Genomic DNA, 15034 nt, shown 5'->3' on the forward strand with positions numbered 1-15034 from the left:
GTTCAAGCCCCAAGTTGGTGCAGATATCACTTAAGAAAAAAAAAAAAAAGATCTAGTCTCAAAGGATGAGAGACTGTTTTCTGGGAAAATGAAATCCATGCTTAAATGCACATTGTCTAGGGGAAGAGAATTTATCCATACTAACCTAATACATGATCTTGACTTATTGTGGACTCTGACCAACCAAACAAGCATTTATTTTTGATTTATCGATTCCCTTCCTGAGCCCAGCCATTGGCATGCAGTCAAAAGTTTCTATATAAATGATAGATTATTGCTAGGAAACCTTAGTAAACCAGCACATTTAATTCTCCACTGTTAGTTTGTAACATTAAATAGTTTATAGCCATAAAACTATCTTTCTGTGTGTTCAGCAAATTTTAAACTTAGGTATTTTTGCTTCTGTCCATGTTTATTAAGATGATGGCTCTGGCTATACCTCCATTTATTTGCTTTCTATGGTTTTAAAGTAAAGATTCTGATACTAAAATGTGAAACCCAATCAATAGTCTCTTGGATTCCTTCCAACAAAAAAACTTCCAACACTTCCTCCTACTCTATGGGCTCATGTTCAAAGCAAAGCGAGATCACCAGAATCCTTAGTCTTGTTTCCAGATTTGTAAATTTGGAATTGAACCCCAACCTAGCATCTTCTCCCATTTTTTGAAACATTTTCCCAAATTTGATCTTTGAATAAAATCCTGATGCAAATATATAGTGAATTCGAATGGATTAATCAAGAACACATTTATGTTTTACTCCCCTAGATAAAGTACATATGGACTATAGTCAATGTCTAAATAGTCAGAAAATGCCTGTATTTCCAGAAACTCCCATGGCTCAGTCATACGCTTAGTGATGCTTGGCAAGTCCCTGAAGCATGCAGTTAACCTGGAAACTTCCTCTCTTGAACGTGGGCCTATCACAATGCCAAATTCACTAGCACTTATATGCTACCTCATGTCTGGATTGATTCCTCTTCCAGGAACGGATTCTGAGAATCAACAGTAATTTTAAAAGGACAACAGGGCAACACAATGTGCACAAATCCACCTGATTATAAGTGTCTAAAAAAAGCCATACAGCAAGTTGTGTAGTTAGTACACATGACAAGTACATGCCAACATTCTGGTCTAAACACCAGAAAACCGCAGTGTCTTCTGGCGGTATCCGCTCAGCAGTTTTGTGACCTAGGCAAATTCACTGCGCTGAGCCTCAGATTATTTGTCCATAGGAGAGGCACTGGAATGAGAGCTCACTCTGACTACTAAAACTTTGGACTAAAACTAAGCTACTGTGTTATGGCCCTTTTCTCTTATTTACTCACCTTATTAGCTCTGCACTCCTTTTCTTCCATAATAGGACAAACAAGTGAAAAAATTACATGAAGAGATTAATAATTTTGAAATTTAACAGAAATATTATTGCATGTGTTATTTTTGCCTGGCCCTTTGCTTTGAGTGAAGAAATGGCTCAAATGTCATAGTCTTTGAGGCTACAACAAGCTCAAGAAGAGGTGAAGGGCTTTGACCTTGAGACTTTCATTCAACAAATATTTTTGGCATGGGTCTACTGTGTACCAAGCAAAACTATTCTAACAGGGAACAAAACAAGCCAAAAACTCTCCTCTCATGAAGCTGACAGTCTTATAGAGGAGGAAATGATAAGTGAGATAAATAAGAGAAGTTTAGATAGTAATAAGTGATAAAGAGAATCAGCTGATGGATCCAATATGAGAAATGAAGAAAAGGAAAGAATAAAAGATGATCCCTTGTTTGTCTGATTTTCATATATGTATGTTTTGGGCTTGAGTGATTGGGTAGTTGGATAGAATGGATAGAATGATAGTTACTGAGATGGAGAAAAAGAAGTGGGGGCAGAGGGAATGCAAAGTAGAGCCTGAATCCAGTATTCTGTTTGGGGAATACTAAGTTTGAGATGCCTATTGAATGCCCACATGTTGATATCAAGTAGGCAATTGGACACATGAGTCTGGAGCTTTGGGAAGAAGCGAAGGATTGGGAATCCTCACCATATAGGTGGTTTTTAAGGCGCTGAGTCTAGAGAGAAGGTATAGGAAATCAAGAAGATTGAGAATTGAGCTGTGAGGATACCCAGTCAGGTGGAGGAGATGTAGTCAGCATAGAAGACTGAAAATCATCAGCCAAAAATGCAGGAAGAGAATTGAGAAACTGTGGTAATTCAAAGCCAACTGAAGAGAGTTTCTCAAAAAGAATTAAATGTTCAAGAATTAAATGTTCAATACTACTGAAAAGGGTGGGTGGATGAGGTTAGAAAGGTGTCCCCTGGATTTGACAGCAGGGGAATCATTGGAGACTTTCCAAAACACAGTTTTAGCTGAATGGTGGAAAGAGCAACAGGATTGGACTGAGCTGAAGAATGAACAGGAGATAAGGAAAGAGAGACTCACAGTCTAGTCTACTTCAAAGACTTTTGTTGAGAAGGTGAAGGGGGAATGACATAGTAGAAGAAAAAGGGTATGAGGCCAAGGCAGACGGCAGATTGTGTTCACGTACTAAAAGGACAATCCAGCAGAAGGAGTGGTTGATGCAGAGAAACTTGGAACCAATGATCAAAGACTCCTCGGAGACCACAGGGGTAGATTGCAGAGCATTAAGTGGATAACTCTTCTTCCACAGTAGTGGGACAAGAAAGACGTGTACACATCTGGATATTCTGCATCCTTGGGTGTGGAAAGACAGTTGTAATTCTTCTATTTTTTCAGTGAAGGAGAAAGAAAGATTATCAGCAGGGATTTGGGGCAAGAGTGGGAGAGAAGAGATGTGGGAGGCGTGAGGGGAGAGTGTGAGTTATGAGAACTCACCTCCAAAGAGTGGGGTTGAGCATGTACCCAATGACGACCACCATGAAAAGGAGCAGGTGCCAGGTCTGGGAATGGAAAGGAAAAAGTACATGGAGGCGAGAAAATCCAGGGCCTGACAGACTGTGGTCATCCCACGTGGGGATCCAATTCACCAGAAATGGTTATAGATGTGGGTGTGGAGAGAGCCCTGAAGCAGAGGGCCAGGAAGTCAGAGGCCACAGTGATAAGGGATAGACTCACAGGTCCCTTGGAAACTGAAGATTTTGGAGGAAAGAGAACAAAAATTAGAAATAGGTATGAGGTATTAAAAGAAAAAATGGTGTGTGATTGAGAAAGCAGCAAGCAAGGGGGTATGTACCATCAGAGGCTACCTCGTGCAAGGAATTTGAGGGAATGTTCTAGTCACACAGCTGGAGATGGTGGGTGCAGTCACTGAGCTCAGGATTTCAGACCCCAGATGGTGGCCTTTTCTACTTGATCATGTTGCTATTGGTAAATGTGCTTTCTCCTTTTGGCTTTTAGATTTCATGCTTTTGTGATATTCCTGGAGATAAGTGGGAAATCACTGAAAATGGTCCTAAAAAATCTCTAAGGTACATATGTAATTCAGATCTTGATTTTTGATAATATACACATTTATGTTCTCTTATCAGCATTATAAATAGAAATAAGCCAAAACAGGAATAATTTTTTGATTAACCTGATTTTGATTTAATAAAAATTTCCAGAAAGTCGAAGATTTGTACCTTTCCCTCTATTTCTTTCCTTCTTTTAATCACATTAACCATCTGCTTAGACATTGATGCATGAATCCTCCTGATACCATCGGCTGTTCTAGGTCATTTTATTCACCCTAAAATCCTCATTTTTCTTGAGCCCATATCTTAATCCTTTTTAGAACATCTGGGACAGATTCTCCCATAGGATACAGTGTTAAGGATTTACCAGACTAAAGTATTGGAAATATATGTTCACACACACAGACGTACACAGACTCCCAGTTTTGCCACTTATTAGCAGTGCGACCTTGGCCTAATTTCTTAACTGCTCAACTATTCTGTAAAATGAAGACAATAAAAATGCCTAAACCATAGGGTAGTTATGGGAACTAAATATGGAATTCATATGTAGAGGTTAGTACAGAGTCTGAGTCATAGTGAGAACCCAGGAAATGCTAATTCTGATGTGTATTAAATATGCATTGCTCAGTAAATTCACATATGTATGCACGCCTAAGAAGAAGGATAAACTTCTCTTGAATTACAGATGTATGAGTGAATGCTCTTTCTATGAACCTGTCTTCCTTCAAAACACTCTTCACAAACATCCCGATCTGGATAGCTGGAGCATCCAGTCACGTGTGGTTTCCTACATCCAGAATCACCTATCAGCTCCTTGATTTCTCATCTCTTCTCAGATTTTATTTAAAAGTTCCTTTTTCTTTCATTCCTCTAGTCCCCAGAATTTTTGTCCTTTGGTTTTTAACCATGTCAAAACAGAAATGAAATGCTGTTAGAACTAATGTGATCCTGGGGCATCTGGCTCAGTTGCTTAAGCAGCCAACTATTGACTTCAGGTCATGATCTCATGGTTAGTGGGATTGAGCCCCAAGTCGGGCTCTGTCCTGACAGTGCTAAGACTGCCTGGGATTCTCTTCTCTCTCTCTCTCTCCCTCTGTTCCTCTCCCTCACTTGTGTGCTCTCTCTTTCTCAAAGAAAGAAAAAGAAAGAAATAAAAAAAATGACAGAACTAATGCGATCCAAAAAAACAGTGTTTAATAATCATTTTAAATTTCTTTTAAATGAACCACTTCATACCTCATCTGAGATTGAAAATTAACTTCCCTGTTGGTGTTTTCCCCTGACATTCCTTGGTGAAAATAGTCACCTAATTAAGTGTATCTTTCTTCTTCAACGTGCTTCTCACTGCAGCTCAGACAGGAAATGAATGATTCTGGGGTGGAAGCACAACTGGAACCATAAGAGCCTCTCAGAGGTGACGTGACCGTGTGTGAGCTCCCCTCATCGGAATGTGCCCACCTGAAATTAAACTTCCAGCTCGCTGCTCTAACATTTACTTCTGTGAAAACAACATCACCTTACCAGGATTCTGTCAATGGTGCACAGATAAAGAAGTATTCCCGTAAATTATAGGCATTTACAAGTGACTGAGAAAGGAAAGGCAGAATGAAAAGAACTTACTTAGGACATGACACTGAGCAAGATTTTAAGCTGGTAAAAGTTAGGTGACTTCAAGTATTGCTGTTTCAGAAGAAATTGAATCTCACTTTTGTCTCTCCTGAGGGTTGCTTGGTCAATGAAAGTGTTCGCGTGAAGAATTCCTATACACTGAACTGTCCAATAGAAAGGGTACTGAACTAGGGACAGACTTCTGATTTGGACATACTTCTGATTTAGATGAAATGAAGGAAGAGAGAGTTGAGGAAAGAAGCCAAATGTTTGACCTCCTAGAGATTTTCCCCCTAAATCCAAATCAGGTTAAAAGGAATTTGATTGTTCAAATTCAAAATAATTTAGATTATTCAAATGCAGAATTCCTTTTGATTCAAAATCAAAAGGAATGTGATTATTTCTGTTTTAGCATCTATTTATAATGCTAAAAAGGAGAGGAGTGCGAGTGAGCATATGTGTGTATTTTATCTGAAAGCAGTTAAGATACTATTAACTTTACAAGGAAGGGAGTGTTACAGAGATCCAATGTTATTTTCTGTAAAATTAGTAGGGAGGACTAGATGTTGTTAAAACTTCTAAAACTGCCCTGCAGCTGTTTTTTCTTTATGTAAAATGGGGCAATATGACCTGCTTTAACAAAGAATCAAAGGAGATAATGTATGTGAAATCACAAACTAGAAGCTATTGGTCAATTGTGAATTCCTCTTAATATTGTCTTTGCACCACAGGAGGGTTAAGGAATTGTTTGAGATAATACTGCTAGTACATGGTATTCTTTTGCTTCCCCAAACAGAGCCTAACTCATTATAGAAGCTAAGAAAATATTTAATGTATAAATACATGAGCTGGGCCTTGAACCCAGGCTGTCTGGCCCAGGACCTGGGAGCTTAATCACTATGCTCTGCTGTGCTACATTTGCCACCAAAGATAAATCAAAGTTAGCTGTGGAGAAGAGATGGAGATATTCCATGAGATTAGTACTAATTTAATTTGGAGTAACGGAAGCAGAGAGCACTGCTCTAAGTAAGCTGTGAGGAGCTATCCTACTGGAGAAGTATTTTGGAATGAAATAATTTTGATGTGCTGAATACTTTTCAGAGGTTGGATGATTTCAAAATGTTCCCATGCTTCAGATATTATGGTACAATGATACTCCTCTTTCCCCTGAGAAAAGGGGAAAAAATACACAGATGAAACTGCAGTTCTTTCCTAGAAATACAGTGACCCACCCCTGAGGGGGTAGTACATTACAAGATGGAAAACAATGCCAGGGTCTGTGCCCAGACAGGAGAGGCCAAGGTAATGGCATAGCTCGATAAAGAACAATTAAAGGAAGTTCCATTTCATCTGACTCTCAAAGCTCACACCAAACTTGCTGAAAAGACCAATATGATCCTTGTTCTCCTTCCACACTGCTTACACATACAGTCTGCTCTCGTGCCAGGGGCATCAGATCCTGAAAGCAGACCTCTCCCCAAGGAGTCAGCCAATTGCCTTCAGCCCACTCCAAATGAAACCCTTTCTGGCATTAGGTCTTCTTCTGAAAATAAAAATGTCTAGCAACTTAACTTGCTGTTAGCCTCTTAAATATACTTTGCTAAACATTTTCTTTTAAAAACATCAGGTCTTTTGCTTACTGCTGAAGTAAAGCACTGCAGAATATTTGGAAAATATTGAAAATCAAATATAATGTCATTCCTTGGAATCAACTACCATCATGTATTTCTTTCATATGTGTGTCTATGTGTATAATCCCAATTTTAGATTCAATAGGCATGTACCATGTCTATATCATTTGTTTCATATATTTAAAAAAACAAATCTGTGACTATCTGTTTAATATCTTCTAAATTTCATATGATACTGGAAGTATATTCCTATATGATGAATATTGTTTTAAAATATGGATTTTTAGAAATTTCTTCAGATTGTAATGGAGTTGCTTATAGCAAATCAACTTTTTTCAGGAAGCAATTATAGAAGCTGGATAAAATGTGAGAAATCCATCTAGATGAAGTCACTGGAGAAGGACCAAAGCAGCCAGGGCTTGAGGGGCCAAGAAACCACATTATTGAAAGATCAGTGTTTTCCTGTTTTTTCCTTCTTGAACCATGTATCTCTATCCCTAAGCACGTTAGGGCACATAAGCCGAACAGAAAGAGGGAGGCAAAAATTACTATGTTCCAGAATTCAAAGGGTCAAGAAAAAAAAAAAAGATGAAAAGAGAAAAATGTACTCTGCATTTTGGCCTCTGAATAAGAAGCCAAAGGATCAAGCTGGAAGTGGCTGATAAAAACATGAAGAGCTAATTACACTTGGGTTTCCAATGTTCTTAAGGTGAAATAAAAATTAGGGTTCAGAAACCCCTAAGGAGGCAGGGTCCCAGTACACACTTGTGTCTTCCATTGAGACCCAGGAAAAGCTACATCTCAAGGGAAAAAGCAAACCAGGAAAAGACCAGCCTTGCAAAAACTAAGAAACAGTCTCAAACCATCCAAATGTCTGATAGTTCCCAAGGTAATCTGGCCTTACTCAAACTGCTTACCAGAAGAAAATTAATTTCTACTCCAAGAAAGTAACCAGAATTTCTAAAATTGTAACAGGTTATAACATTCAAAAATTACCATGTTTACCAGAAGATTGGACTAAATAGATAAAAACAATGAAAATGGTAACCGTGGAGTTACTGAAAACAGATTTTAAAACAATTTTGATTGATATGTTCAGCAAATTAGGTGACAAAGATATGAAGCTTTGGAAGATAATTGGAAACTATAAAAAAGAATTCAGTACAAATTCTATAACAGAAAACATAACATTTAACAGTGATTAGACACAGTGAGAAGGAGAATTAGTCATCTGAAAGATAGTTCAGGAGAAAATATTAACCCTGAAGCACAGAGAAGAGAAATATGGACAATACAGAGAAAAATATACAAGAAATATGAGACAATATGAAAGGATAATATGCATGTAACTAGAGTTCTGGAAGGTGAGTGGAAGAATGGGTGAAGCAATATTCTAACAGATAATGGCCAATAATTCTTAAAAGTGGATTAAATACATCAAACACACATTTAGGAAATGTTACAAACACTGAGTAGTATAAATAAAAAGAAAACTAGGGGCACCTGGGTGGCTCAGTCAGTTGGGCATCCTACTTCGGCCTAGGTCCTTATGTCGCCATTCCAAAGTTCGAGCCCCATGTCAGACTCTGTGCCGACAGCTCGGAGCCTGGAGCCTGTTTTGGATTCTGGGTCTCCCTCTCTCTGCCCCTCCCCTGCTCACACTCTGTCTCTCTCTGCCTCTAAAAAATAAATAAAAACATTAAAAAATTAAAAAAAGAAAACTAGACCAGGGTACTTTGTACTAATACTGGTGAAACTAAAGAAAATAAGAAAATTAAAAGCCAGCCAGAAAAAAAAACCACCACACTTTTATAAAGAACAATAATACTGAGGCTGAATTATCCAAAAAAAAAAAAAAAAATTATGGAATCAGAAGAAAATGGAATAATATCTTTAAAGAACTGGAGGAAAGGCTAACTGCCTTCCTAGAATTGGATACCCAAAAAATATCATGGATAAATTAAACTGAAAGAGACATTTTCAGACAGACAAAAACTGAAAGAAAAGTGTTTTGAGTGAACCTACATTTAAAGAGATACTAGAAAGAAGTCTTCAGGAAAACATAAAAACATATCCTTTATTTAAACGTAGAAATTGAGAAAGGAATAAAATCAAAGATGTGGTAAAATGTGGTAAGTATGAATTAACACTGTTAAAAGAAATAATAAAGCTTTGTAGGATTCTAACATTATGTAGGATTTAAATGGTTACAAAAATAATGAAAAGAGAAAGAAGAGGATATATGAAGTTACTCTAAGGTTTTCCATTGGAAAATGGTAAAAATGCTAATTGATAGTTGATTAAATTAACACAAAGATGCATGTTTTCATTTTTAGGGTAACCACTAAAAGAAAATGCAATGATAATTTTAAAAATTATTATTGCAAAAAAGGAGTAAAAGGGAAAGCAAAACAGATCAGCCAAATAGAAAAAAAAAGTGATTTGATAGCTATAAATACAACTATGTAAGTAATTGTAAGTGTACTACCTATGCTAAGTAAAAGACCATCAGACTGAATCAAAGCAAAGTCTGTGCTGCTTAAAAGAGACACATCTTGTATATAAGACACAAAAAAGTTAAAAGTAAAAGGATGGAGAAAAATATACCATACAAGTACTAACCAAAGGAAAATTGGGGTAGCTATATGAATATCAAGCAAAGAAGCCTTTAGACAAGAGCATTACTAGAAATAACAGGGGCATTTTATAATGATACAAAGTTAGCAGCAATAGTAACATATAATGATTCTATATTTTATGCACCTAATAACATTTTCTCAAAATACATAAATGAAACCCTACATGGTAAAAAGAGAAATAAATTCACAATCATAGTGAGAGATTTTATAAGAGATTTATGAATGGATCAGAAGACTCAATATTATTAAGATGTCTGTTCTTTTCACATTGATATATACGTTCAATGCAATCCCAGGCAAAATCCCAGTGAGGCTTTTTGGGTAGAAATTGATAAGCAATGCTAAACTGAATATAAAAAAGCAGAATACCGGGAATATCCAAAACAACTTTGGAAAAATAACTAAATAAATAAAAACAAATTTAGAAAGATTGCATTAATTGGATTAAAGCCTTTCTATGAATCTAAGTAAACAAGATGCTAGATATTGGCCTAAAGGTATACAGAAACAGGGGCTCCTGGGTGGCTCAGTTGGTTGGGCGGCGGACTTCGGCTCAGATCATGATCTTGCGGTCCGTGAGTTCTAGCCCTGCCTCGGGCTCTGTGCTGACAGCTCAGAGCCTGGAGCCTGCTTCATATTCTTTGTCTCCCTCTCTCTGACCCTCCCCTGTTCATGCTCTGTCTCTCCCTGTCTCAAAAATAAATAAACGTTAAAAAAAATTAAACAAAAAAGATAGACATAAACAATCAATGGAACAGAATAGAGAGCCCAGAAATGAACCCCACTGTAGCATTTCCTCACACCATATATAAAAATAAACTTGAAATTGATTGTAGACCTAAGTATAAAACTTATAACTATAAAATGTCTACTAGAAATCATTGGATTAAATCTTTGTTGACCTTGGGTTAGGCAAAGGTTTCTTAGGTAAGACACAGAAAGCACAGTTCGTAAAATTATCTTTGAAAAATACTATTAGGAGAATAAAAAAGCAAGCCACAGATTGGTCAAAATATTTATAATACATATAGCTGATTAAAGATATATATTGAAAATATATAAAGATATCTTATAATTTAGTAAGTCAAACAACCCAGTAAAAATAAGTTTGAAATACCAGATACTTCAATGAAGAAGATATGCAGGTAATAAATAAGCATGCTTAAGTATCCATTAGTTATGAAAGACATACAAATTAAATGCACAGAGAAATACTACCAAGCTGTCTAGAATGAGCATGTTTCATCCATGTTGAATAAGGAAATCCATAAAATAAATAAGAACAAACTATTGATATTTGGAGTAACACGAATCAATCCCCAAAAGCATTATGCTTAGTGTAAAAAGCCATAGAAAAAAGACCATAAATTGTATGATCCTCTTTATGTGACACACTGAACAGGCAAAAATATACAAAGCAGTGTTTAAGAAGGGCTGGAGGGGAGACTACAAAGGGCACAAAAGAACTTTTTGGCTGACAGAAATATTTTAAACATTGGTCTTGGTGTGGTTAGGGTAGTCACATAACCGTATATATTTGTCAAAGCTCATCAAATGGCACTTGTAAAGGGTCAACTTACTGCACATAAATTATTATACACTTTTCTTAAAAAAAAAGAAGATGCTTGTGGGATACAGATATAGACAAAGTTCTGCTTAGAGAGCTATTTATAGTCTCAGATCCATATATTAGAACAGAAAAAATTAAGTTCTAAATACGTCTTTCAAGAAACCAGACAAAGTGAGCAAATTAAACCCCAAGAATGTAGAAGGAAGGACAGTGTAACATTGACCACGATGCTAGACAATGGATCCTGGTAGACATGAAAGTCCAGACACAGAACCCCACAACATAAGGGTGCCTGACAGGATGTAGTAAGGAAAGAATCATCTGTTTGATAGTTGGTGCTTGGCCAATTGGATATACAAAGTTTTTCAATGGTTTTTGGTCCCTATCTCACATTATTTACAAATATCAATTATAGGAAGATTATAGATCCAATTAGATCCATGTAAAATCCAAGATAAAACAAAGTTTCTAGAAAATAAGAGAATATCTTCATGACCTTGGAGTGAGCAAATGTTAAACAGGAAAAGTATGTTCACCATAAAAATATTGAGAAATTGGACTTTATTAAAATTAAAAACTTTTGTTTATCAAGAGACACATTAAGACAGTGAAAAGCAAAGCCACAAAATTGGAGATGTTTGCTACAAATGCTCATGTGTGCGTGTGCGCGCACACACACACACACACACACACAAACACACATGATAAAACAATCATTTCCAGGATGTACACAGAACTCTTACAATGCAATAAGAAAGAGAAACATCCTAATAGTAATGGGCAAGAGACCTGGACAGGAAATGAAAAATGCTAAACTGGTCAATAAATAAAGAAAATTGCTTAACTTCATCAGTCATTCAGAAATACAAAATAAAACCACATGAGACACTACCATTATATACCAGAATTGCTATAATTAAAAAGGCTGACCATACGAACTGTTGACAACAATACGCTACAACTGAAATTGTAATACACGGCCTGAGAATGTCTACCTTTAGATAATTTAGTGCTATCAACTAAAGCTTAACATATACACACCCTACAGCCAGACGATTTTACTCTAGGCGCACACCAACAGACATAAATATAGGTACCAAAGACACATGTGAGAATATTCATAGCATTGTTTGTAATAATTTAAAAACTGGAAACAACTCAAATGTCCATCAACAATAGAATGGATAAATGCATTGTGATATATTTATATAATGTAATGAAAAGCAGCTGTAATGAACTGTTACAATATGCTACAACATGGAAAAGGCTCATAAATGTAGTTTCTTTGGGCAAAATTTACACACATAATAATGTGTAAGTTAAAAAATATGTAAAACTAATCTACGACGACAAGAGTCAGAGGAGTGGGCACCTTGGGAGCGGTAATGACCAAGAGGGTTCATGAGAGAGACTTCTAGGGTGTTGATAATATTCTATTTTTTTATCTGTGTGGTGATTTCATAGTTGTGTTCACTTTGTAAAAATTCATGGGAAAGTACACTTACAATTTATGTACTTTTCTCATTTCATGATGTTTTATTTCTATTTGTTCTATTTGAAAAAAACATGTTTTCCTAGGACTACATAGTATTTGACCGTATCAATATTCATTGTTTGTTTAACCCACTCCCTCTGGTGATTCTTTTTTGATGTTTGTTACATTGGCTACCATAAAAAATACTTTTTTTTTTAGAATGATCATATTTTACTTTTCTCATTCTAATCTTTGACCTTTTTCTAAAGGTAAAGTCCTGGAAGTAGAAGTGCTGGGTAGATGGATACATCATTTTAATGACACTGAAAACATGTTGCCAAATGGCCCTCTAGGAAGATCTCACTATTAAAACACTGAAGATCAATCTTAGCAAGACAGACATAAATGTTCATAGTCCTTATCCTGCTTGACCTTTATGGTATTTGACATTGTCCATCACCTCTTCTTTTTTTTAATTATTTTATTATTTTTTTAATGTTTATTTTTGAGAGAGAGAAAGACAGAGCGTGAGCAGGTGAGGGGCAGAGACAGGGAGACACAGAACCTGAAGCAGGCTCCAGGCTCTGAGCTGTCAGCACAGAGCCTGACTCAAGGCTTGAACTCATGGACCGTGAGATCATGACCTGAGCCCAAGTCAGATGCTTAACTGACCAAGCCACCCAAGTGCCTCCCCCTTTTTTTATAACTTTTAAAATTTATTTTATTTTATTTTTTATTTTAGATAGAACAAGAGCATAAGCAGGGGAGAGGGGCAGAGGGAGAGAGAGAGAATCTTAAGCAGGATCCACACTCAGCACAGAGTCTGACACAGGGCTTGATCCCACGACCCTGGGATCATGACCTGAGTTGAAATCTAGAGTAGGACTTTCAACCGACTGAGCCTCCCAGGAGTCCCCATCAGCTCTTCTTTTGTAAAATTCTATTTTGCTTTGGCTTTCGTGGCACCCCTCTGCCTGTTCATGCTTCTCCTCTTCCTTCTGCTTGACTATGCATGGGCCCCCAGGTTCAGTTCCTGTCTTTTTTTTTTTTCTCTCCTCTTCCCTAGAGGAATGTGTTTTTTTACTTTGCATTTTTACTTTTCCCTCTACATCTATGGTTTCCTATTCTCTTCCCAGTTTCAATCTCTTATCTTGTTCTGCGTTTCCAACAGCTACGCATGGTCTGTTTTCATTTCCAATCTCAACAGAATTAAGTAGCGTGAGGAATGGCTAATGAGCTAATACTTGAAATGGCAGAAAGAATGAACGATATTATTCAGAAGCTCAAAGACCCCAGGACTTGCAGGACACGCCCCCAGCCAGTGTCCCCTTCAGTTCCTAACTCCACTCTCTCTCCCCGTTTTCTCCCCATCCTGCTTCCTCCCTACCTCCCACGGCCTTCCTCCACACTCTCCCTCTTCTTTACTCACACCATCAGCATTTTTCCTTTTTGTTCCATTTTATCTTCTCTCCATACTAAATTACACAAAATATGTCTGAATAGTTTCTCATTACTTAAATTTTTTAAAAATATTTATTAATTTTTAAGAGAGAGAGAGAGAGAGAGAGAGAGAGAGAGGCAGGGAGAGAAGAAAGGAATCTCCAGCAGGCTCCACACTGCCAGCACAGAGCCCAACGTGGGGCACGAATTCATGAATCATGAGATCATGACCCGAGCCGAAATCAAGAATTGGGCTCTTAACCAACTGAGCCACCCAGGCGCCCCTCATTTACTTTTTGAATAAAGTTTTATGATCCTGTTTTTCCAATTAGAACCATTTAAAACAGGTGAGTTAAATGTCTCGTTGTTGTTGTTTTTTAAGAGACAGTGATTCCTTTGCTGTTTTGAATGTGGCCTATCCCTAATTGGAAAAGAGTATTCATTGATTGATTGGTGTCACTTAAATTGTCTCACTAATGCTCTCCACTATTGCAGATTTGCTACCTGTATGCTTGCCGTACAATTTTCTTATTCTTTAGACTATTGCTTTGAGGTGGGTTTATATTTTTGCAGGTGAGAAACTGAGGTTTAGGCAGGGCATTTGCCCAGGTCACATACCTGGCAGGCTAAAGAGCTGGGATTCAAACCCAGGTCTGTGTGACTCCTTGAGTCTCACTCGGAAACTCTACTGGGAGCTCAGTAAATTTTGTTAGCCTGAGCAGCAGTAATGTCTCTGGAGGAAGGAACAGACAGTACACTGTGTAAAAACAGAAAGGTCTTTATGATGTCTCTTTCCTGGCCCCTCCCCCTCTATAATCTGCTTTGATCATTATAAGAGAGATTAATAAAGTCAATAGTCCTATTGTGCACGTGGGGCAGGGACAGGGTCAGGAGCCTTAGGCCCTGAGCTATGCCCCCACGGCTCTGCTCAGAGTGGCAGGCAGGGTGGAGGTCACGGCTAGGAAGCTTTGAAGCAGACAGACAACATCTATTGTAGTACTCCACGTATGGTCACATGTAGTCCCCATCATCTTCACACCTAAATCCATGAGGAAAGAAAGTGAGAAACACATCCCAATCCCTTCTTATTTATGAACTGTAGGAATTAAAGTACATAATAGGAAGTGACCTGCTAAATTGTGTTTTTATTATGTAGGTCAGGGCTGTCTGATTTGTCCTTGGTGCTTGGACCACTGTGAGTGCCTGTCCTCTGTTTGGCTGGCTGTGATTTTAAGGCTGTGGGTCA

This window comes from Panthera leo, chromosome F3 (assembly GCF_018350215.1).
Source record: "Panthera leo isolate Ple1 chromosome F3, P.leo_Ple1_pat1.1, whole genome shotgun sequence".
Classification (NCBI taxonomy): domain Eukaryota; kingdom Metazoa; phylum Chordata; class Mammalia; order Carnivora; family Felidae; genus Panthera; species Panthera leo.